Source organism: Balaenoptera physalus, assembly GCF_965194825.1.
Source record: "Balaenoptera physalus genome assembly, chromosome: 4".
NCBI lineage: Eukaryota > Metazoa > Chordata > Mammalia > Artiodactyla > Balaenopteridae > Balaenoptera > Balaenoptera physalus.
The window spans coordinates 30,767,640-30,793,549 of NC_138891.1; the positions used below are offsets into that span (position 1 = coordinate 30,767,640).

At 37.3% G+C, this 25,910-nt stretch overlaps 1 protein-coding gene across 1 annotated transcript in view; it reads left to right on the forward strand.

Annotated features, from left to right (window-relative positions):
* The first annotated feature begins 4,336 nt into the window (after positions 1-4,336).
* Positions 4,337-25,910, forward strand: part of CPB1 (carboxypeptidase B1) — a 69,088-nt gene continuing 47,514 nt past the window's right edge. Inside the window, exon 1 of the mRNA XM_082459615.1 lies at positions 4,337-19,157. The gene's annotated coding sequence lies outside the window, so the exon portion shown is untranslated. The remainder of the gene's footprint in view (positions 19,158-25,910) is intronic.

Here is a 25,910-nt window from a genome sequence, read left to right on the forward strand (position 1 = left end):
AAAGGGCAATGTTGAGACAACTGGCAAAACCTAAATGGAGTCTAATTAGATGGTAATGTAATGTACCAATGTACCAATGGTTAACTTGTAATGTACCAATGTTAACTTCCTGATTTTGATGATTGTAGTTATGTAGGAGAATTTCTGCGTTTATAAGAATTACACACTACAAGCAGGAAAAACTACAATCCTGCAGCCTGTGGAACAAAAACCACATTCACAGAAAGACAGACAAGATGAAAAGCCAGAGGGCTATGTACCAGATGAAGGAACAAGATAAAACCCCAGAAAAACAACTACATGAAGTGGAGATAGGCAACCTTCCAGAAAAAGAATTCAGAATAATGATAGCGAAGATGATCCAGTAGCTCGGAAAAAGAATGTAAGCAAAGATCGAGAAGATGCAAGAAATGTTTAACAAAGACCTAGAAAAATTAAAGAACAAACAAACAAAGATGAACAATACAATAACTGAAATGAAAACTACACTAGAAGGAATCAATAGCAGAATAACTGAGGCAGAAGAATGGATAAGTGACCTGGAAGACAGAATGGTGGAATTCACTGCCATGGAACAGAATAAAGAAAAAAGAATGAAAAGAAATGAAGACAGCCTAAGAGACCTCTGGGACAATATTAGATGCAACAACATTTGCATTATAGGGGTCCCAGAAGGAGAAGAGAGAGAGAAAGGACCAGAGAAAATATTTGAAGAGATTATAGTCGAAAACTTCCCTAACATGGGAAAGGAAATAGCTACCCAAGTCCAGGAAGCGCAGAGAGTCCCACATTGGATAAAACCAAGGAGAAACACGCCGAGACACATAGAAATCAAGTTGGCAAAAATTAAAGACAAAGAAAAAGTATTAGAAGCAGCAAGGGAAAAACGACAAATAAAATACAAGGGAACTCCCATAAAGTTAACAGCTGATATCTCAGCAGAAACTCTACGAGCCAGAAGGGAGTGGTATGATATACTTAAAGTGATGAAAGGGAAAAACCTACAACCAAGATTACTCTACCCGGCAAGGATCTCATTCAGATTTGATGGAGAAATCAAAAACTTTAGAGACAAGCAAAAGCTAAGAGAATTCAGTACCACCAAGCCAGCTCCACAGCAAATGCTAATGGAGGTTCTCTAAGTGGGAAACACAAAAGAAGAAAAGGACCTACAAAAACAAACCCAAAACAATTAAGAAAATGGTAATAGGAACAAACATATCGATAATTACCCTAAATGTGAATGGATTAAATACTCCAACCAAAAGACACAGGCTTGCTGAATGGATACAAAAACAAGACCCATATACATGCTGTCTACAAGAGACCCACTTCAAACCTAAGGACACATACAGACTGAAAGTGAGGGGATGGAAAAAGATATTCCATGCAAATGTAAATCAAAAGAAAGCTGGAGTAGCAATACTCATATCAGATAAAATAGACTTTAAAATAAAGAATGTTACAAGAGACAAGGAAGGATACTACAAAATGATCAGGGGATCAATCCAAGAGGAAGATATAACAATTAAAATATATATGCACCCGAAATAGAAACACCTCAATACATAGCCTTATGCTCATAGCTGCTAACAGCTATAAAAGAGGAAATCGACAGTAACACAATAATAGTGGGGGACTTTAACACCTCACTTACACCAATGGACAGATCATCCAAAATGAAAATAAATAAGAAAACAGAAGCTTTAAATGACACAATAGACCAGATAGATTTAATTGATATTTATAGGACATTCTCCTAAAACAGCAGATTACACTTTCTTCGCAAGTGCGCATGGAACATTCTCCAGGATAGATCACATCTTGGGTCACAAATCAAGCCTCAGTAAATTTAAGAAAATTGAAATCATATCAAGCATCTTTTCTGACCACAACGCTATGAGATTAGAAATGAATTACAGAGAAAAAAAATGTAAAAAACACAAACACATGGAGGCTAAACAATACATTACTAAATAACCAAGAGATCACTGAAGAAATCAAAGAGGAAATCAAAAAATACCTAGAGACAAATGACAATGAAAACACGAGGATCCAAAACCTATGGGACGCAGCAAAAGCAGTTCTAAGAGGGAAGTTTATAGCTATACAAGCCTACCTCAAGAAACAACAAAAATCTCAAATAAACAATCTAACCTTACACCTAAAGGAACTAGAGAAAGAAGAACAAACAAAACCCAAATTTAGCAGAAGGAAAGAAATCATAAAGATCAGAGCAGAAATAAATGAAGTAGAAACAAAGAAAACAATAGCAAAGATCAATAAAACTAAAAGCTGGTTCTTTGAGAAGATAAACAAAATTGATAAACCATTAGCCAGACTCATCAAGAAAAAGAGAGGACTCAAATCAATAAAACTAGAAATGAAAAAGGAGAAGTTACAACAGACACCACAGAAATACAAAGCATCCTAAGAGACTACTACAAGCAACTCTGTGCCAATAAAATGGACAACCTGGAAGAAATGGACAAATTCTTAGAAAGGTATAACCTTACAAGACTGAACCAGGAAGAAACAGAAAATATGAACAGACCAATCACAAGTAATGAAATTGAAACTGTGATTAAAAATCTTCCAACAAACAAAAGTCCAGGACCAGATGGCTTCACAGGTGAATTCTATCAAACATTTAGAGAAGAGCTAACACCCATCCTTCTCAAACTCTTCCAAGAAATTGCAGAGGAAGGAACACTCCCAAACTCATTCTATGAGGCCACCATCACCCTGATACCAAAACCAGACAAAGATACTACAAAAAAAGAAAATTACAGACCAATATCACTGATGAACACAGATGCAAAAATCCTCAACAAAATACTAGCAAACAGAATCCAACAACACATTAAAAGGATCATACACCATGAACAAGTGGGATTTATCCCAGGGATGCAAGGATTCTTTAATATACACAAATCAATCAATGTGATACACCATATTAACAAATTGAAGAATAAAAACCATACGATCATCTCAATAGATGCAGAAAAAGCTTTTGACAAAATTCAACACCCATTTATGATAAAAACTCTCCAGAAAGTGGGCACAGAGGGAACCTACCTCAACATAATAAAGGCCATATATGACAAACCCACAGCAAACATCATTCTCAATGGTGAAAAACTGAAAGCATTTCCTCTAAGATCAGGTACAAGACAAGGATGTCCACTCTCACCACTATTATTCAACATAGTTTTGGAAGTCCTAGCCATGGCAATCAGAGAAGAAAAAGAAATAAAAAGGAATACAAATAGGAAAAGAAGAAGTAAAACTGTCACTGTTTGCAGATGACATGATACTATACATAGAGAATCCTAAAGATGCCACCAGAAAACTACTAGAGCAAATCAATGAATTTGGTAAAGCTGCAGTATACAAGATTAATGCACAGAAATCTCTTGCATTCCTATACACTAATGATGAAAAATCTGAAAGAGAAATTAAGGAAACACTCCCATTTACCATTGCAAAAAAAGAATAAAATACCTAGGAATAAACCTATCTAGGGAGACAAAAGACCTGTATGCAGAAAACTATAAGACACTGATAAAAGAAATTAAAGATGATACCAACAGATGGAGAGATATACCATATTCTTGGATTGGAAGAATCAATATTGTGAAAATGACTATACTACCCAAAGCAATCTACAGATTTAATGCAATCCTTATCAAATTATCAATGGAATTTTTTACGGAACTAGAACAAAAAATCTTAAAATCTGTAAGGAGACACAAACGACCCCGAATAGCCACAGCAGTCTTGAGGGAAAAAAACGGAGCTGGAGGAATCAGACTCCCTGACTTCAGACTATACTACAAAGCTACAGTAATGAAGACAATATGGTACTGGCACAAAAACAGAAATATAGATCAACGGAACAAGATAGAAAGCCCAGAGGTAAACCCATGCATCTATGGTCAACTAATCTATGACAAAGGATGCAAGGACATACAATGGAGAAAAGACAGTCTCTTCAATAAGTGGTGCTGGGAAAACTGGACAGCTACATGGAAAAGAATGAAATTTGAACACTCCCTAACACCATACACAAAAATAAACTCAAAATGGATTAGAGACCTAAATATAAGTCCAGACACTATAAAACTCTTAGAGGAAAACATAGGAAGAACACTCTTTGACATAAATCACAGCAAGATCTTTTTTGATCCACCTCCTAGAGTAATGGAAATAAAAACCAAAATAAACAAATGGGACCTAATGAAACTTCAAAGCTTTTTCACAGCAAAGGAAACCATAAACAAGACGAAAAGACAACCCTCAGAATGGGAGACAATGTTTGCAAATGAATCAACGGACAAAGGATTAATCTCCAAAATATATAAGCAGCTCATGCAGCTCAATATTAAAAAAACAAACAACCTAATCCAAAAATGGGCAGAAGACCTAAATAGACATTTCTCCAAAGAAGACATACAGATGGTCAAGAAGCACATGAAAAGCTGCTCAACATCACTAATCATTAGAGAAATGCAAATCAAAACTACAATGAGGTATCACCTCACACCAGTTAGAATGGGCATCATCAGAAAATCTACAAACAACAAATGCTGGAGAGGGTGTGAAGAAAAGGGAACCCTCTTGCACTGTTGGTGGGAATGTAAATTGATACAGCCACTATGGAGAACAGTATGGAGGTTCCTTAAGAAACTAAAAATAGAATTACCATATGATCCAGCAGTCCCACTGCTGGGCATATACCCTGAGAAAACCATAATTCAAAAAGACACATGCACCCCAATGTTCATTGCAGCACTGTTTACAATAGCCAGGTCATGGAAGCAACCTAAATGCCCATTGACTGACGAATGGATAAAGAAGATGTGGTACATATATACAACGGAATATTAGCCATAAAAAGGGATGAGACTGGGTCACTTGTTGAGACGTGGATGGATCTAGAGACTGTCATACAGAGTGAAGTAAGTCAGAAAGAGAAAAACAGATATCGTATATTAATGCATATATGTGGAACCTAGAAAAATGGTACAGATGAATCAGTTTGAAGTGCAGAAATTGAGACACAGATGGTAGAGAACAAACGTATGGACACCACGTGGGGAAAGCAGTGGGGTGGTGGTGGTGGTGTGATGAATTGGGCAATTGGGATTGACAGGTATACACTGATGTATATAAAATTGATGACTAATAAGAACCTGCTGCATAAAAAAATAAATATAATTAAAAAATTTTTTTAAAAAAGAATTACACACTAGAGTAATCAGAAGTGATAGGGCATCACATCGGCCACTTACTCTTAAATATGTCAGGAAGAAAAGTTCTTCATCCTATTCTGACAAGTTTTCTCTAGGTTTGAAATTATTGCAAGTTAAAAGAATAAAAATGTCAAGCAGTAGAGCAGGCACAGCTAACAGTGAATTATTTGGAACCTAGAACAGAAATGATTTGAAACCAAAGGGACTGTCCAGTAGAAACTAACACAACATTGTAAAGCAACTATGCTCTGATCAAAAAAAAATAAATAAATAACAATTTTAAAAATAAAACAAGGAGATTAAAATATGGGACAAAAACTAAGAAAATGAGTGGGAGATTTCAGAATTAAGGATTTGCAAGGGCCTTACATTGGTTCACAGGAGGATACAGATGTACTGTTTAACTTTAGAATTTAAGAAGGCACATAGAAATTTAAAGGTAACATAAGGTAGATATAGAATTAAAAACTTCCAAATTAGTAGAGAAAAATATGAGAAATAACAAAAACATGATCAATCTTATAGAAAGCTGGATAAAGAATAAAACCATAGAAACTGAGTAAGTGTGATTAAAAAAAAGTTATCAATACTATAATAAACATTCTTGGATATAATCTTCTTTATATATATTTAATCATATCCTTAGAATTCCCTAGAAATGGAATCACTGTGTTAAAATTTATGTCCACAATTTTATTATAGATGCATTAACTTTTGATACATCAACAAGTAAACTAAGGTTTTATTTTACAAACTACCAGTTTTTAATAAAACGTTTTAACTGCATATCTCTTAAACTTCACTTTGCCGTGATCCACCCTGTTGATGATGCCCCAGCCACACTATTCTTCTACCTGCTCCCAGAACACGGCAACCTCTTTCTCACCTTAGTGCCTTGCAGGTGCTGTTCCCTCTGTCTGGATGGTCTCCCACTTTCCCTCACAGCCCACGATCAACACGTTCCCTTTGGTCTTCCCACCATTTCCACCTTCCCAGAGAAGTCCTCCCCTAATTCTCCTTTAGCCCTTCCTAGGAGATCATCTCCCAGGGAATCCACAGCCACATTCTCCAGAAAACTTTCCACAACTTTCTCTCCTAAAACTGAGGAGTGCAGTGTCACCTTCTTATATTAATTTTTCTAAAGCAGTCTTTCTCTTCTGACACACTATATTCAATTTTTTTCTTTCATAAATCAAGCTGCTAAGTGCTAATAAAACATGTAATAAAAAGGTAAATGGCCTCTATTAATCTTAAGTACTGTCTCCTGTAATATGATTTTTAAAGCTATATTCTCAAATTATATAAACCCCGTGGGGCTGATTGTCAATGTCTTTCATACATAAGAAAGCCTCATTGTGGCTGTCATGTAACTTATGCCAAATCTGTTTTCTTCTCAAAAAAAAAAAAAAAAAAAAAACCTCGTTATAAGAGACTTCTGTGAACTTAATGCTAGTGAAAGGAGTCACACTAACTAACAGTTCATGACCTTGGCTAAACCACAGGAGAAACACCCTCTTAGATCACTGATATGCCTCACTTGCACTTCAACAAATCCACAGTTTCCCTATTAACAATCATCAAATACTGGTGAAAATTTTTGTCATTTTAGTTTTTTCCATTTCCACTAGGAAATGACTTGGACTGGCTTTAAGGGTCTGGTGATGGCCGCCAGGAACGAGCTGGTGAATTATTAACATTACTAGACCTGTCTGTAGCATTTAGGATTTTCAGAGTGTTTTACGATCCCTTTTCTTAGTCATAACTCACAGACTTGTGAAAGAGGCAGCCCCTGTCATTTTTGCTTTGCGATTTGGATGCTGATCTATGGAAAGGTTAAATACCGTTACCAAGGTCACCAAGAGTTCTCCTGACAGAGCCTACTTAAGCATTCATTGCTGCTGACATAGGGCTCTGGGGAGAAGGAAAGAGACGAGGTGAGGAAAAGCCCTAGGCTAAGCACATCCTGAGGATAGCCTTTCTCATAAACTACTAAAGACAACTACACCAGGAAATATCCGATTTTGTCCAATTCTCGCTAATATTAAATAGCGTTATCCTTAGAATTCCTGGGAACAGCAAAGCTAGAAACTGAAATAGAATGGGAAGGGGATGAAAGAGAGTACGTTAACTTTTTTCACACCTCCAAGATATACTATTTATTTTCTACTTATATCATGTTGATGCTAATACATGTAGCTTATATTTACAAACACTAATGTAGTCTGTCGTATGTGAGGAAAGCATTAATTTTTCTGTCTAAGGGTCACAATAGGATCTTAGTGTCAAAGGAACACTCTCATTACTGAGAGTGGTACACTGTCTTCAGAAAAGTTAAGTGGCTCCTCCAACATCACACACCCTGTCCCCAAGCCATGCTACCTCCCTCTGGCCTTCCTCTGATAGACACTACTGATACCCTTAAATATGTAGAAAACAACATCCATGAGGACATTTTAATTGGGGGGAGGCCATGAGTGGAGGGAATCAATTAGCAACAAGAGCTACTAATCAACTGGATTTGGATGAAATACTGAAAATACTCCAAAATCACATGATCTGAAGACCTTTAAGAAGAGGAAGTCACCATTGCTCAGTAATCATCAATCCTTGTTTACTGCTTATCCTAAGAACATAGACAAAGAGTTGGAAACCCAGCTGAGCTCTGGAAGCAGGCTGTGCCTCCAATCCTAGGCTCTTAGTCCCCATAATCACTAGTTTAATCAGACTACCTTCTGCACATAGAAGGGTGCAGTTATGGCTATTTCTCACAGAAAGCAAAGTAAGAGCGTAAGAATCAAATCTCTAGTCTTTTCTCTGTTTATTCCAGATACAAATTTATTTCCATCACGCTGTGGTTCATGAATACATTTGATCATAAAATCTTGGCAGCTCTTGGGAGTTAATGTTGTCTAACCTGGAGGAGAATGGATGCCAAGGCAGGGCCTAGAGCAACTAAACAGAACTGGACCTTCAACAAATTTCCTTCATTTACACCATCCTCTAAGCAGAGTCCAAGCATGGCCCTCTTACTCCTGCCTTCAGCAGCAAACCAAAGACTTTTCACTGGGGGATTTGGGGATTTGGTTTGTTTTCCCTTAGCCCTGTGACCATGATTTTTCTAGTATGTGAGCGAGTGCACTCTCTGCCGAGCTCCCCAACTGGTCCCCACAGAACAGACTTGGCGCCCAAGGCAACATAGCTAGGCAGACCACAAAGTCTCCAGAATGAGAAAATGTTGGAAGCTGATAATATATTCAGCTGAGCATTCTTCCTGGCAGTGTGAGCGAGAGCCTGATTTGGACCTTAAAAGCTAAGTGGCAACAACAAATGAGCACTGGCCTGGAAAATCCACTTCCTCTTAGGCAAGATAAGGTAGGTAAGGGGAAAATAAGTTTAGGTATTTGCAGAATCTCCCTGCATTAAAAAAAATCTTCACAGTCATATACAGGCTACTTTCATAGAATCATTCAGCTCTACATCCCTCGTGTGTAATCCAAACCTCTTTGCATCTCTGACTGCATTCCAGTACCTGAGGGTCAAGTATCCCACTGAGAGCTTGGAAAGAGAAGCCAAAAAGATTTGGAGCTGATACGGGTGACTGTAGAGCACAGATGGTCAGTTATCGATGTAATCTGTGTATCTGGGAGGCATGTGCTATAAGAAGGCAGCTGCTAAACCAAATGAATTAAGCCACCGTTTTTAAGAAGAGAGGGTGGATTGGAAAAGGATAAAAGTTTTGAATGTATGCAGCTGTGGATTTTCCCGAAGTGCAACCCTATGGAAGTCAGAGGGATAGTCCATTTTACTGTGTGTGTGTGTGTGTGTGTGTGTGTGTGTGTGTTGGGGGAGCGGGGGAGGGGGAGGCGGGAGTAATCATTTTGCAAGCTCACCTTTAACTGTCTCAGTCCATTGTTTTCCTGGTATGCTAGAATGTGTTATATTACATCGGTTGTCTGTGCTCTGGGATAAGATAGTAGTTCCAAGTTTAAAAGAAGGTATTGGCCTGCCATTTTCCTATGGAGGGAGAGCAGGGAATGCTTTTACTCCATTTATTGGTCACTTAGACGTGTGGCTTAATCTGTACGGCTGGATAAATTCTGAATTTTCTATCCGTGGTGTAACCCATAATGTTAGTGGAAAATGAGCCAACATTACTTTGTTCTGGCAATGTGAGCAGCACTGAATTCTAATTTTGTTTCTCTATCTAAGCCCCAGAATGGAAACTGCCAAGGTCAATTCATTTCAATAAATCAACTGTTTCAGATGGCCATCTATGCTGAACTACAGCTGCTGTTCTTTTTTTTTTTCCCTAACAAAATGATTATGAAGCAAGCATGTTCCAACTATTACACTGTTTTACTGAACTAATGAATTGCTCTGGGAAGACTGTTATGAAGACTTTTGATCAATTATCGTATACAAACTAGTTAAAAGGAAATACATCATAATTAGGCTAACAAAGCTGCTGTGACACCACCTCTCCTGATGAATGAATTCCTTTGAGACTAAGTGGGCACATAGGGGTACTTATGTGTGTTTCTTCTGTTTATGGATTTTCATACTTTATAATATGATAGATTAACCAACACTGGCTCACAACTGCTCTTTGTCCAGAGTTTAATGGAGGAAAAAAATACCTTTTGGTCTCTTTAAAAAATCTTCTCCTAGATGTGTGAGAGGAATAAGCATATGGTGTCCAGCAATACTACTGAGAACATGCACCTAGATCAAAATGAGGAAACACATTTCAGCTGTCACTTCCATGTCATTACAGCCCCTCCTCAACTGCATTTATGTTGCCAACAAGAATCCTCACCAGATCAAAATGATTGGAATCAGGCCCAAGACAGCTGTGGCCTAGATAAAGAAAACCAAGTGATTTTCAGTCTCCTGGATACCAAGGAACAGAATATGTCATTGATGGCCAGTTAGTGATATTATTCTACACTTCAGTACTGCTCGTCTGAGTGTGACACTTTCTGTATAGTCCTTGGACCATCACTGTTTGTTATAGTTTAAAAAGGAAAGGATTCCATTTACTTTAAAGCCTTTTACTGCAAAGTCGGGAACTCAGCAAGTGACGCAGAGAAAACTTCAGGAGACCATAAAAAGAACCAACCATCCAATCAACTACAATGCCCTTTATTCTAATAACTTTATTGTTCAAAAACTGAGGAGAAATTGGCATGTATACAGAGTTTAGATTAGAGAGTACCAAATGACATATGCAGTATGACTCTGGATTTACTAAAATTTGACCTTATACATTACTTAAAAGGGAGAAAATGACTACATGAAGGAAAAGTCATCAGTCAAACCTCTGGGCATTGAGAAGTTTGGGCATTGAGGAGAAATTAATCCTTTTACAGCTACCCATATTTAAAGACACTGTTAGCATTATGCTCTATGAGATGAAATTTAATGAGTTAAAATTTTGTAGGTCAGATATGAATGTGGGCAAGATCAAAGTCATTTGAACTTTATGCCCAAACAAATAGAAGAGAGTCTCTGGAACTCAGGGGTAGTACATTTCTTAGGAAGAATCCATGTACCATCTTCCCCTGTTCCACGAAAGAAGCCAAAAGGAGTCCCTTTAATGGGCCTCCATTTTCCCTTGTGAGTGATCTTGTTCTTGTCTGAGAGGCTCTCCCCCACGAACTCTTGAGCCTCTTAGTTTATAGAGCTTCTTGTTGCCCTAAGCTCTTCTTCCCCTCTGTAATCAACCCTCACTTTCCCTGAAATAAAGATAATAACACCATGTAGGAGATAATTTGAAAAAGTGTGGTATCCTTGGAAGACCAATGTTAAAAGAGTCCAATCACTAGTAACTTAAGAGTTCTCCCCCAACTTTTCTCATATCACAGGACACATAAAGTTCATATCTGTACAGACAAGGCTGTCTGAGGTCAGGCAAGCTGCCTGGGGTTGCTCCAGCTACAAATTGCCACCCTGAGGACTGAGAGCATAAACATCTCAGTTATACTGTAAGCTATTCACGTGGGAAGCTTTACTGTCCAGCAGAGGATCTTAACCCTTTTTGTGCCATCGACCCCTTTAGTATCTGGTGACGCCTATGGATCGTTTCTCAGAATAATATTTTTAAATGCATAAAATAAAATTCATAAGATTAAAAAGAAAACTGATTATACTGAAACAGTTTAAAATATTTAAAAACCAAATGTATGATATAGTGTATGTGCTTTTTTTATTAAAGCATGAAATAAGAAGATCTAGTGGCAAGTCTAGTAACTACCATAATTTCAAAGTAGTTGTGAGGATAGTTAATATTTCAAGATATCTGCAACAATTACATTGTAACATGAAAACATTTGTTATTTCTATTAAAGACAAAGTCATGGGTGTTGCTAATATGACAGTGGTTTGTGGCTTAAATTCACAGTTGAGGGCTATGCCAACTTGTAGTTAGAAGTGAGAGGAAATAATCACGTAATTTTTTCAAATCCCAACTCACAAACTCCCTGATTTTTCTCTATGGATCTCACGCTGAGACGCCTGCTTTAAGAGAAGAAAGCTACAGGAGAAAGAGTCTTCTCTGCTGCTTCGTATTCCTCCCTTTCCCCAGATTTGGCCTAAATCTCTTAATCCCCTTCCTGCTCCCTTTTCCTGCAGTTTCTCACTATTTCTTCCTGTATCTGTCTTCCCTTCACTCTTTCCTTACTTCCTCCTCTCATTCTCTTCCTTCTCTTCATTCTCTTTTCTCACTTTCCGGAATCCCCTTCTTGACGCACCGAGCACAGGAGCAGGCCGATCAGGACAGGCCCTTGAATTGGTCCATCCATGGCGCGCAGTGGAGGTTTGGGCACAGAGGGAAACGCATCATGAAATGAGGCCAAGGTGTGAGATGGATGCAGCCTGCTCCAGGCCAGGCTTCTCTGTCACAAGTGAAAGAAAGAAAGTAGTCTCCACAGCTCAGAATGGAAATGGGCAAATATTTGCTAACTTTAGTCAATATACAGTCACTAAAGTCATCCAATCTCCAAAGTAGAATGTTTGACATAATTTTTATCACTTAAATATCAAGTTCATCCTATAGAAACTAAGGTTACATTAGTTAATCCCATATTGTTACAGAAATTAGTATTAACAAAACCCTAAAAATATTTCTGGATACTCAAGAAGATTGGAAGGAAATTCAAGCATTTAAAATTGTTATTCACATACCTCAAATACACAGCACTCAAAAGTGTAACGATACTACACACACACACTTATCACCCTCCTCCTCAAATAATATTCTAGAAGCATCTTATATGATTATTCTCTTAGAGACCACTGAATTTTCTGGTTGGCCTTCTGGACCATGGCTGAGTAATCCAGAAGATGGTTAAATCCCCGAGTAAGTAGTTAATAAAAGATACTGAATAAATATGGAAACAATAGGAAAACAAGAGACTCATAAATAAAATTTATTTTCAAATTGTGCCAGATAGATTAGACTTCTCAGTGAGGAAAAGGAATTCATTAAATGTTAAATATTTCATTTCAGTAAAGCACATGTAACAACATTTAACATAATTTTGTGAGACCATCTGAACTAATTCTGCAACAAAAAACTCAGCCACCTGTGTAGAAAACTGTCTGAAAAAAATAATTATAATTTATAAGAATGCCAGTTGGGAGAAAGCACTTAATACTACGTTGTCTAGCCAAAGAAAATGAGATCTAGTCCAATTACTTCAATGTTCTGACATGAAGTTTTTGTGTTATTTTGTTCTTAATTCACCATGGAGAAGACTCAATCAAGAGGCAGGTAGAAGCATCTGTGTGAAAGTCACACCTGAATTCACACTCTTTTTTTTTTTTTTTTTCAGATGACTCTCCCCTTTCCAGACTTACACAGGTCTGCCTTCCTGTTCTTTCAAGTACAAATAAACATAATGTCTCTGATTCAGTTCTGGGCTCCCTGACCAATCGTGTGACCTTGAACAATTCCTTTTTTCTAAGTCCCAGTTTCTTCAAATATAATATAGGTGTAATTCATAGAACAAATATGAAAACCAAAATAGACAATCTATGGTAAGTTGTTAGTACTGAGCCTGGCACAGAGTAAGGTCTTCATAAATAATACAGTGATGGTCTTTAACTGATCCATCCAACTGATCAGATAATATTTCAAACTAGGAGAAGGAAGAACAGTTGAATTTTGTATACTGTGGAATGCCTTTTACCTGTTTAGGAATCTATTTGTTCTCCTTATATTTTGTGAAACATATACCAATGGTGTGCCAATGCTGTACCATTTTTTACACACCAAAGTTGTTAGAAGTATAATTTTAACTTCAAGTGTAAGCAGTTCATATTATGCCCGGGACTAAGTCTTCTGCCTTGATACAACATAAAGAAAACTCACATCTGCCTAGACAGAGAGAGAGAGGACAGCTATAGCATTGCTTCTATTCGGGAGAACAAATAAAAATTTTGTGATTTCTGTACTTTGAAATCCAAAGTACACTGGCTTAGCCTGGGGATTTCCAAAATAATAATTTTTTCTAAGTAATAATGATCTTTAAAACTAGGAAAATGATTACAAATCATCTCCTTTATTCAGTCCATTCAAATATAATATCCATAAAAGCTTTGTGTTGTATTAAGCCCTTACCATTTCCTCTCTCTGCTTGGTCTTTTCATTTATTCATTTCCCATTAATCGTAAAATTGAAATAAAAAGAGAATGAATTTTTTAAAGTCACTTTCCATTCTGGAACTTGGCTAATTTCTTCTAAGTGCACTTTAGTGCTGTTTAATTTGTACCTAGGGGTAGCACACTGTTACTGCACTATTCGCTTATTCCTCCAGATAAAAGCAATTAGCGGGGCTAGCCAAACCCTCCACCTGGCCACCATCCGCATATGCATAACACCGGGAGAAAACAGGAGGCTGAGTGTTCCTTAGGGCATGCTTCCTTGGATAGTCAAAATCCTCACTTTCTCCTGTGGGCCTGTGGTAGTGAAGGCATATTTATGGAACTCAGATCATCTCTGATCTAATCCCGGTAGACAATAAACATAGGTTGTATTCCTATTCTGATAGTTCAAAACCAAACACAGTTTTTTCTACTTAAAAGCTATTGCACTAACAAATAGAGAATCTTTAAATTGCACTTACTAATTTGGCGCTGGTTGATACTTCGGGGGTGTGTGTGTGTGTGTGTGTGTGTTTAATACCACCAAGCAATTTTCTGCAACACCAGCTGGGTGTCCTACAATTTAACTCAACTCTAACACTATCTACCTGGAGATAGCATCAGATCCTACAGGTTAAGGGTTCAGACCCACAAGGCTTGCTCACCCCCGCCTCCACCGCTTCAAGATGCCAATCACAAGTCCAGATTATCACCTGTGTTTCTGACCTACCAGCTGTAGACCAGTGGTTCCCACCACCCAATTAATTTGCTAGAGTGGCTCAAAGAACTCAGAGAAACACTTTATTTACTAGATTACTACTTTATTATAAAAGGATATAGCTCAGGAACAGCCAGATGGAAGAGATGCATAGGGCAAGCTATGTGGGAAGGGGCTGGAAGCTTCCATGTTCTCTGGGTGCAGCACTCTCCCTGAATCTTCATGCTTTCACCAACCCAGAAACTCCAAACCCCGTCCTTCTGGAGTTTTATGAAGACTTCATTACACAGGCACAATTGATTAAATCATTGGCCATCAGTGACTGATTCAACCTCCACTCCTCTTCCCTCCCCAACGGCAGGCAAGTGGGACTGAAAGTTCCAACCATCTAATTACACGGTTAGTTCTCCTGGCAACCAGCCCCCATACTTATGTGCTTTCCAAAAGTCACCTCATTAACATACACTCAGATGTGGTTGAAAGGGGTTTATTATGAAAATCAAGACACCTTTATGGCTCTTATCACTTAGGAAATTCCAAGGGTTTTAGGAGCTCTGTGCTAGGGATGGGGACAAAACCCAAATATATATTTCTTATTATAAATCACAACGTCACAATACTGGAACTCAATGTTTTGTTAATGTTATATAAGAAAAGTCTAGAAAGAAACAAGAGTGATCCTGGTATGACTCAACCAGTATTATGGATGTCCACACTTTGGAAAATGTAGTATAGATGCTGGACTACAGTAAGATTGTCTTTGTAGGGTCACTGGACAACTCCATAACCCTATGAATTAGAATTTAATAAATTTGAAGTGTAACTTGATATATGCCTGCGTTGAAAATGATTTTTCTCTTAGATGACGGCATCATTAGTTTCTAGGCTTTCTTCCCAAAACTTAGGATAGCATTTTCTCTAGTTTATAAGAAGTTTCACTCCCCAGATGTCATCTGATGAGTGCTCATTTTGATGCAGAAAAGTTTGAATTTAAAAATTAAATCATGCTTCATCTGGAAATTAATCTGGGAATCTGGTACCCAAGAGAGCAGTCATTTTTAACTAAGGATCTATTGTGTCACGCTCAACTGAAGCGAACATTAAGCATCTTGTACAAGATCAGTAGTGTAAAGAAATGTGCAAGAATTTTAGGTGAATAGAACACAGCACCACATTTTTATTCTGTGTGAAATGCTTGTAATTAATCTTGCATTTTTATTTTTGAACAATATTTATATCTTTCTCCTTAGGTTTCAACAAGAGACATAGGGTTCAGAAGGCCTCATCTTGGAGGTCTTGGAATTTTCACTTTAGAGAATGATTCTTCTTGTCCTTGGTCATGTTTTGCCTGATCTTAGAAGTTGCTCAGTACCAAATTCATAGGTGATTTAGGAAAAATGCCGACCAAGCTATTATATCAAAGAGTTGAAGGGAAGCCCCAAGGATCTTTAAACCAAGTAACTCAAAGTTGCAAATTTCTTCTTCCAAAGCAAATTAACTCTTTTTTTAATTAGTTGGGAAAACCATCTGCTAAATAGCTTCTTTCTTTACTATGTACAATTTAAACTGCTGTTCACAGCTGTAATCAGGGTGCCTAGCTCAGTGTCAAGCACAGGGAAGATGCTACATAAATACCTGTAGAAATAATAAAAGTTTAGTTTAATGAATAGATGAATCAATGAATGAATGAATGACCATATTATAAGTCTTATTCTATCACTACCAACTTAGCTGAAATGTCCTGAGAAGTGTTACTGTTAACATTATTTTAACATTCATCATCATCACATTTTCCCTATTCATACTGTCAAAAATATACAAATGTAGAATTGGACTCTAGATTGCTCTGCAGTTGTAAGAAGCCAGGGAACAGAGCAAATCAAGGTAGGGGAAATTTTCTAACCTCTTAACTTCTCTGGCAAATAAACTATCTTGCATGTTGTTCTGGATTTGAAAAGGTTTTAAAACAAATAACATTTTTCCTCTTAGCCCCTTTAAGAATCAATCTAAATCCCAGTTGTCAAATGTAAAATGTCCTTCAAACATAAAGGGACAAAAAAGGGAGGAGATGAACTGATACATTCAAGGACACAGTTTTAAAGAATTAGATTGCTACATTGCCTCAGAGCAGTCTGGAAATGAAAATTGCTAGGCTTTTTGGTGGTATTAGCAGAGTAGTAAATATAATGTATGTCATTTTTATTCCAGACAGGAAGACTGGAGGTAGTTACTAGTGAATGACAGTAAATTGTACCAGATGCCAAGTAAATTTTAACAGCCTTTTAGCTGCACTTCTCATATTCACATACTCATTAGTATTTTAATTTTTAGGTATATAACTCAAGGTTTCAATACAACCCCATGTAAAAACGAAAATTGCAAAGATGTCTATAGAACATCCTGCTCTTGAGACAAGAATCCACAGATTCTTGATCAAGAAATTATTCTGTATCTACCCAAGAGAAATGAAAACATATATCCACACAAAGACTTATATGTGAATGTTCTTATTATTATTCATAATAACAAAAACACCCATGAACTGGTAAATGGATAAACAAAATGTGGTCCATCTAGACAACGAAATATTATTCAGCAATAAAAAGGAATGAACTACTGATAAATACTACAACATGGATGAACCTCAAAAAACATGATGTTAAATGAAATAATCCAGGTGCAAAAGACCACTTACTATATCATTCAAGTTATATGAAATGCCCAGAAAAAAATCTATGGACATAGAGAGCAGATCAGTGATTAACTGCACAGGGGCCTGAGAGATCTATTTGGGGTGATAGAAAGATCCCAAAATTTGGATTTTGGTGATAGTTACACAGCTGTATAAATTTACATCCTCACTGGTTTCTCATCAATCCTCAGATTACATGATCTCTCAGGAGTGTGCTTTTCCGCCTTAGAGTTGATGCTGTAAAGGACTGAGACTTTGACGAATGTTGGGATGGGTGAATGCATTTGGTACCTTCACCTTTCCAAAGATCCAGACAGTCACTCCAAAGTGCCTACTGCACATTTCTACTTGGATAACACATTGGCAGTGCAGATTCATATACTGTATTTCATCAAATCTAAATCACCATCAGTTACAAAATAAACCATTACTTTACATACCATTAAGGAAAAAAGTCACCTATTTGATTATGATATGCTATTCATTGTAAGAATCACAGCAAATTAAGACACATTAACACGGGGAGAGTTCCCTGGTGGTCCAGTGGTTAGGATGTGGTGCTTTCACTGCCATGGCCTGCTTTCAATCCCTGGTCAGGGAAATGAGATCCCGAAAGCTGTGTGGCTTGGCCGAAATTTAAAAAAAAAAAAAAATGGGGAGGGGGACACTGTGCCTTGGGTTCAAAGAATTGTGGGAAGGAGGTGAAGAATTTCCTCAGCTGGACTTCAGAAAGAAAGTTATTTCAAGCAGCTGGCAGAGCACAAGCAAACGCATGGGTGTCTGAAAGTACCAGGTGTGTTTGGGCAACTATGGCACCTGGAAAGACCAAAACTAACTTGAAACAGCCTGTTATCAAAAAGATCTGAGCAACTAAACAGGCTTTCAACGATCACCCATAATCCCCTACCTCTGAAATGTACTCAGCATCCACATTCAAACTCTCACTGAAGCACAATCTCACTTCAAAAGAAGATGCACCATTCACTTCAGTCTTGAAACCACCCTCTTTTAAATCACCTAGTGAGCAGCTACACATTTTTAAGAATTCTATAACTTAGAAATCAGCAAATTACACTGGTTCTTTAGAATTCTAAATAAACAGAATATACCTTTAAAACATATTCCTTAAAAAATATGTGTTAAATGTAAAATTAAAAAACATAAATAAGGAAGGATGTCTGGTGCTTACACAGATTTTAACTAACAGCATTACGTAGGCTGAAGTTCAGAATGTGCTATGGGGAAATGTCAAGGATAACAAACATCATTTAATTGGATCATGGAGACAAGAATTAACAAGAAATGGGCCCCTCTTCTTTACTTCACTTTGGGGAGGTAGTATCATAACTAAAACAGAAAGAAATTAGAAGTACTCAGCTCCTAGTTGCCCCTGCCCCAGCTTATCTTCACCTGGAAAGGGTAGAAGGAACCAAGCCCAAGAAATATGGGGAATAGTGAGAAAGCATCAGTCTGTTTACTGCGGTCACAGGCTCTAGGCCCAGCTGGACTGTGCATGGAACTCAAGTTCCTCTGGGGAACTGGAAGTGCTTGCAGATGTTCAGAAGGAACAAATGCCAAGGAACTTTAAAGAATTCAAGTTACCTCTAGTCAAGAAAAGCCTCCCACTCAGTAACTGCCACCCTCTTTGTAGGCAACTGCTGCTGCTTTCCCACTTGTCACATCTGAGCTTCTACTCCTCAGGCCGTGTTTCAAGGTTTCTTTTGCCCTGGGTACAGTTGTTCCACTTCACCTCACAAAACCGCAGCTGCCTACAAGGCCACCAACCTCTCTGCACTGCTCAGTTCCAGAAAATAATCTATTGGAGCAAGCATCGTTTTCATGCTGGCATGTAAGTACCTCAGTGTCGCTGATGTTGTCTCGTGATGTAATGCTCTAATAGGTTCTTATGGATGATGATGGAGCCATAAAAGGCATGACTGATGTCTAATCTAAACATACTACACATATACCTTCTTCCTGATTTGCCTCTCCATCTGGGTCTACAGTCTTACTAAAGTTCAGAAGCCTTAGCTTGACTTGGAAGCAAGCTAATCCTACCAGTGGACCAGTGGTTCTCAACAGGAGAGGTTTAGCCCCGAGGCGACATTCAGCAAAGTCTGAAGACACTTTTAATCCTCACAACTCAGAGGGCGTAAGGGGGTTACTACTGGCATCTAATTGGTAGGGTCCAGGGTTACTACTGGCATCTAATTGGTAGGGTCTGCTAAACAGACTAAAATGCACAGGACAACCCCCAAACAAAGAATTACCAGACCAAAATGTCTATAATGTTAAGATTAAGAAACCCTGCAGTAGCCTAACAAAATATCATTAATTCCATGACTTTAAGCTCATTTCTCATTTGTCATGTATTTTTGGAGTACAGAGTTACAGTACTTGCCTTCAAAGATTGAACTAGAATACGAAACTGTTCTGCATACCTACCATGCATACATTTAAACCATATTCAGAGATCACCAGCATGAGATAAAATAATGCATGCCAAAAACATTGTTGACTCTTTTTTTAATTTCCAAAATACATGAAGCTATTAATATGCATAAATCATTAACAATTCATTTAATAAGTGCATGAAAGAGCGAAGTCTTGACAGTTTCTATGCATAATTTTCACTTATGAACCTGTCTCTAGACTCTTTCTCATCCCCATTAAAGTCTTACCTGCCTTAAACATAATATCCCCTACCATAACCAGGAAGAATATATGGAGTTCATCTTTCATATCAGCAGATTTGAGCCACACACCTGACCCTGCAGGGCAGGAATGTACATTATATTCTGAATCTGCCTGATGCCATTATGATACTCTCACTGAGGTATTAATATATATAAACATTCCATTTGATGGACAAAATGCTAAACAGAAATAAGCAAATGAATGAGTTTAAAAACGGTATGAGTTAGAGAGTGAAAAAGAAAGAAGACTGGGAACAGAAAAAGAGAGTGAGAGAAAGAGCTTTTCCAAAAAAGAAATCATCAAGGCTTATGCCAGATATGTTGGGGATAATTACTTCAGCTATGTCCTTCTCTCAGCTTCTGAAGCCCTGCCATTGTCCACAGTTTGTGACTTGGTCCTGTATTATTCTTGTTCAACTTGTCAGTCTGTCGGTTAGAATTTGTCATCAAACTAAACTTTTACCAGCTGCTACCCTTATGCCCGTTGGACTTAAACCAGCCACTCTTTCCCACATTTTATACTCTGAACTAAATTGTGTGTGAAAATTACCTTTTATTGACTTTAGTGAGAGCCTTATACAAACAACTGAGGGCAGATTTCAACTGCCCACTGCCAAAATAGCCCTCTGTCCCATCTGTTGGATGCACATATCATTAAGACTTTTATTAGCCTCGGAAATGGAGAACTCATTTTATGGTGTTAGTTAGCTAAAAATCTACAAAAGTCCTTGAAAAGCAGTTCTTACTGGTCCTGGTAACCACTGCATCTGAGCAAACGTTGTTAAAGAGCCAGACTGGGAACAGATATTGAAAGATAAGAATGCCTCTAAATGATAGCACCAAACTGTAATTTCATGTCTATAAATTCATACTTTACATTAAACTGCTCAGGGAAGATGTACCTATTGTCCTTCCAAAATGGAGACTTTTTAAAATTTAAGTTTTGAAAGAAAATAAGAAAAATTCCTCAGAAGCATTTGGGAAAACATAATTTCTTAAAGAAACCACTGTGAAGGAAAGACACGGCATAAGAGTCACCATCAGAAGAAATCAAGAACTTTCTTGGAAAAGTTATAAAAGGCTTAACCATTAGGGGCCCAGGGAGAAGTAATGATCTTTTACCAGAAGAAGAGAATAAAATCATGGAAGCCTAATATGGCTTTTTACAGCTCTGCTTACAATTACACATTAAACAATTTACCCCTTGTGGATGAGTTCCTGAAGCCTGCTGAGATGTGGCACTCAGAGAAACGAGTACATGCTGCTTTTCTTCTGTTGAGGTTTATTTTTATTAAAACAAGAAACTTACAACAACTAAAAAAAATTCATTTTTGCTGAATTTTACTCTTTCTAAGAAGACCGACAGCATGGATGAATATTTATCCAATGTTTGTAGTAAGTCCAACAATAAAAGACAATGGCTTATACATTCACGCCCAGTCAATGTCCTATGGGCTGGAATTCATAAAATAAAGGCAGCAGATGGCATTCCTAAATTTAATTTGCTATTTGACTCATCCTTGTGTTCCCACTCTGAAATGCAGACACTGAATGTTTATCTAACACTGTTAGAAAACACAAGACCATGCTTTGAGCAAGTTTATCATGTAATCTGATGTTGGACCATCAATCCTGAGAATGAAAACAGTAGCCCATCCACAGAGGCACTCTCTTCAGATTAAGAGGGACCAATATTAAGAGTAATTAAGAGTATTATCAACAGCCAATACGCCATGTATCAGGGATGGCATTTCATACAGTTTGGAATCACTTCTCATGACAGTAAAGCAGTACCAGAGACCATCAAAAAGAAGAATGTGCTTTGATTCTGCTGCTCTAATTTGAAATTAAAGAGGATATTTTTGTGTGTTTCGACCTTACCTCCCAATGTTCCATTAATGTGATCGCTTTTCCTTATGGGTTCTTCTCTTGAATACTGTGCTACTGTCTTTGATTGTCCATTAGTATGTATACATCAGACCAATATTCTAGACCACCACACTCTAAAATGAATACTTTTTGAGACTTACGTTACTGCTTCTGGCAGCTGTCAAAGTAATTCCTGCTGACATCACGTTTAACAGACTTGCCTCCCAGTCAGATCAATGTTGGGAAGCAGCATGCAGTGCTACAAAATTAGGTCATTAATTGTGAAGCAAGCTCACCCCTGCTTGCATTTGGAGACCAAAAAACTCTGAAGTTAAAAAAAAAAAAAAACTGAACAATCAAAGATTCTGGAATCTTCTTTTAAATCTCAATAAAGGTGTCAATTTAGCTACTTAATTCTCAGAGTTCTTTGGAAGAATTTTATTATTTAAAAGTATGGTGATATAATACCTAGTCCTCCAAAGGGATCTGAAAACATTCCAACATTAAAACATACACCACTCCTAAAGGGTGAAAATCCAAGTGCTAACACCCATTGTACTGACCATCTTTCTGAGCACTCAAATGTTAACTTTTTCAAATGACTACAGATGAATCTGTTGTTAACCTGTTACTCTCAAGTGTCAACCTGAGTGGTCATCATAGTATTTGCCTATAAAATTACCTCATAATAATATAAAAGAAACACAAGAGTCTCAATGACTTAGAACCTGGGAAGAGAAAAAACCAATCTGGTAGTTAGAACCAGACTGCCAAATGACAGCATCAGCTGCATTATCTGTGTGCCTGGAGGCTTCCCTTCCAAACTAATTTTAAGAATAAATTGAAATTGAACTGGAGCCATGCAAAGTAGAACACAGACCTTTTTGAAGATTCGTATCAGGTAAAGAGTAAACAGGTTGTCAGAGAATATTGACATTTTCTTTTTAGAATTGATTTTATGCTTTTATTTTTCTAGCCATATGGCATTTTATATTATTAACATTTATTTATTAAAACCCTGCCCTTTCCTCAAAAGGTTTTAAGGAGTTTGAATGTTCTGTTACAGCATTTTAAGATAAAAATAGCTCCCCATTATCTTACAAACTAGAATAAAACAAATATTTCTATCTGAATTAAAGGTGGAAATGTACACCTTCTTACAAGTTTGTTTCCAAAGCTGTTAAGATGGAAATACAAAAAAGGTCATTTATTAATTTAAAAATTCAAAATACCTGGAATCTTTCCCTAAAATCTATCATCTAATACGCAAATCAAAGATCAAAATATTAAGATGGTCTATAAGAATTAACAAAGATAAATCTTTTGTAGATCCAAAAACAGGTTGGTTTATTTGGCATCATTCCAATTTACCTCCCCACTCTTCTGTCCTGATTAATTGCCCTCAGCAAGGAGCTGTAACCTAGTTATTCTGTTTTCTTAATTCCTATTGATGGGGTGTTGATAGAAGGATAAAACAAGAACCAACTGCCTTTTAACTAACCCATTCTTCATGAGTTAATCAATCATAACTTGTCCATTTTAATTATCTCCCAAATTCCTAATAGAGATATGCTTGCAGTTTCCAAATATTTGCATGATTAAAGATGTTTTCCTTGTTTCAATAAGGAACCTCAAATTGATGAGTCAGGTGGCAAGATTTATGGGGTGAAGTTGTCCTGTTTATCTCCCAGCTTTCAAAAATACTGGTCTGCAATTCAGTAACAAAACAACATTCCCACCAGAGATATGCAGACTATGCCGATTAATGATAATGTACATGTTTAAAAAAATATATGTACCAACAGCAGTAGATGCCAGAGAGAAAAGCCTCCAAGAAAATGTTTACTAGCCTCCCTCTTCAGATCCATAAAAAGACAGTCTATTTGAATATTAAATATAATTACACAAAGCTAACAGGCCATTGGTACACCTGGATAACATTTTCAGGTCGTTTTTGCCCTCCTTGGAGCCATACCATAGATTGTGTCATCAATCAGTTATACCACTCAAATTACAGGGAAATTCTGGCTGCTTCACAAACTACTGGACAGTTCAGTTATGATAAAAACGTGAGCAGAATTTTCATTGCACTGACTGACAATCAGTTATTTTGATTGGATGCAAACAGAAACAAAAGCTAACTTTTTTCAAAAATAACTTCCCATTTAGGAACTACCCTCTTCTATCACTGAAAATCCTACCATGTTTTAAACATCAGAATTGAAGCAATAATGTTCCTCTTTCATAGTAAATGGTCTAGCAACTGATGATAGAATATGATGGTGATGACGACAACAATGATGATGATACCGGGTTTCTGAGAGAATAATTTTTATATAAAATTTTTCCTATTCAATATCCAATAGACACAAATATACGTACAAAGTAACTGAACTCCTCCAAGTCATTAGAACTGTTTTCTCTGATTTAACAGAAATTGCACATTCCCTGATTTATCTCTCTTCCCTTGAATCATCTGGTCCTTCAACAGTAAAGAAGAGCCTTCTATTTACTTCTCACCCATCAGTTCTAGGTAGCACTCAAGTTGAGAGAATGGTTTGCCCAGAATCACCAATTGACCCAATTGTTAAACCTACACGCTACAAAAAAGAAGAAAGATGTCAAGAAAACTACTTCCTTAAAATTTGTGTCTAACCACTAATATGCCTGGCACAGCAGGGCTTGAAGAGCAGAAATCAAGCCCTTTTCATCTCTGAATACTCAGAGTCACTTTGAGTCACTCCTCGCAGGAGGGGTGATCATTACTTGCCCCTCCTGAGAGGAGTGATTTATCTGCCTGGTGAAACTTGGGAGAGCCTGACATCCATGACAACATCATCCTGGAGGCAGGGTACTGTTTAGAAACATAGAGAGTGCAGGTCCATCTCTCCTTCTCTTGGACCTGTCTATCCTTCAGTGAAGCTTTTTTTATACAGCTCCAAAAGCAAGTTATACTTCAATATCATAAATCATATAATTAAATGTAATCAAATGTAACTATATATACATTTGTATATATTCACTGAACTTCCCTCTAAACAGTATAACTTATAATCCAAGGTGGGTGTTCAAAACATGCCTGTAAACATTCTTCTGAATATATTCTTAGTATTTTACAATCACACCGATAGCACTTAGCCCACTGACCTTAACACTGAAGTCACAATAAACTTTTTGGCCTTGAACAAAACAGACCAAGAATCCACAAGTTAATGTGATTCCCTTTGTTAACTCAGTCTAGAGTTTCCCAAAATGTGTTCCCAAAATCACTGGTCCTAAGTGATGCTTTCGAGGAAAACGTTCCACAGCCAAATACAATGGTCTAGCAATAGTCCTAAACCTTCTAATTTAGCTGGACTTAACCAACCTGGCACTCTACTGTGAGATAAGTTTGGGAAATACTGTATCAGAGTCCCTTTTTGATAATTTACAATACATATTAACAACTCTAAAAAGCCCTACACTAAATGAGTTGGTTTATTTTAGTTTAAAGCAAACACATTTGACCTTAGAACCCTTTCCTATTTAACACCATGGAATATGCTTGGGGAAGTGCTCTTCCAGAAAGTGAGACATCACATAGGATGAATCATAACTCCATGGGGCAGTTTACAGCCTCTCCAAAATCTCACGCTGTTACATGAAACACAAACAGATACAAAGGTGCCTCTTGGCTTATTAATCACCAAAGCTCCGCATAAAAAAGAAGAATTTAAATATATAAACATGAGATGGGAAGCAGCAATTTTAATATCTATGAAAAATTATTGCAACTAACAAAAACAAATGTTAATTACTGAAAATCCTAATTGCCCTCCACTTGGATTCACAAAGTACCAATTGAAATAAATTCTCTAGCATGTTTACCATCCCAAGTACAATACCACAAGTCATCCACAAATGATTATGTCATTCTTTTTTTAGCCATCCAGATCTGAACCCCTACTCTAAGTTGTTACACATGACAGAGTTGCTCTAGACTCCCTTCTTTCAGGCGATGGTGCAGTTTATACAATAGCTAATATTTCCTGTTGTAA